Consider the following 714-nt stretch of genomic DNA (forward strand, 5'->3'; position numbering starts at 1 on the left):
ACAAAACTCAAATGTACAAAATATGGCATGAAGGTAGTGTTGCTAATAATACAAATTTTGTCCAATAGGTAATATTTAAAAATTTTACTTTGCATGAAAACTTAAGTATGTGATATCTACCATATTGAGTTGTATTTTATCATTTTATAAACAAACGTCTTGGTAATTAAGTAGCATATTAAGACCATAAATCAAGCCATGACCTCTGTGTCAAAGGCTTATGATTCTCCAGTGACTGGGAAAGATCATTTTTGTGTGTATGCTATGGGGTTGAGGTCAGCCTACAGAAACAGAATAAGTTAAATTTTTTTTCTCTTGTCAGGTTTTCTATTATATTGGAAGATTTGAGAATGAAAGTTCAATGAGGCAATGGTTCGATAATTTTACATGTCATCAAATGAAAAAAATTCTTAAGAATACAGTGGTGGCAATTATTTTACTGCTATAGTACAATCCTTAAATGAATTAAATGACTTTGTTTCACAGACAAATACTATAAAAATGCCTTCACAAACATATTTAGTCTTCGCTGTCTGAGCAAATCAGTTTCAGTTTCTTCATAGTCCTCCATCTGTCCTTTAGCATGACACCTGTTCGGTTGTTGAATTTATAATGTAATAGTATTTTAGTGCAGTTTCCCTCTCCGTATTTCCTCACACCACTTCTCAGGTTTTTGTCTTCTTCCCTAAGCCAGGCCTGTTTTTTCCTAACTCG

The 714-nt window shown here is 32.8% G+C and overlaps 1 pseudogene; it reads right to left on the reverse strand.

The window, feature by feature from the left end:
- Positions 1-519: 519 nt before the first annotated feature.
- The window catches only part of LOC102841409, a 1,572-nt pseudogene continuing 1,377 nt past the window's right edge, over positions 520-714 (reverse strand).

This window comes from Chrysochloris asiatica, unplaced genomic scaffold, assembly GCF_000296735.1.
Source record: "Chrysochloris asiatica unplaced genomic scaffold, ChrAsi1.0 scaffold00196, whole genome shotgun sequence".
NCBI lineage: Eukaryota > Metazoa > Chordata > Mammalia > Afrosoricida > Chrysochloridae > Chrysochloris > Chrysochloris asiatica.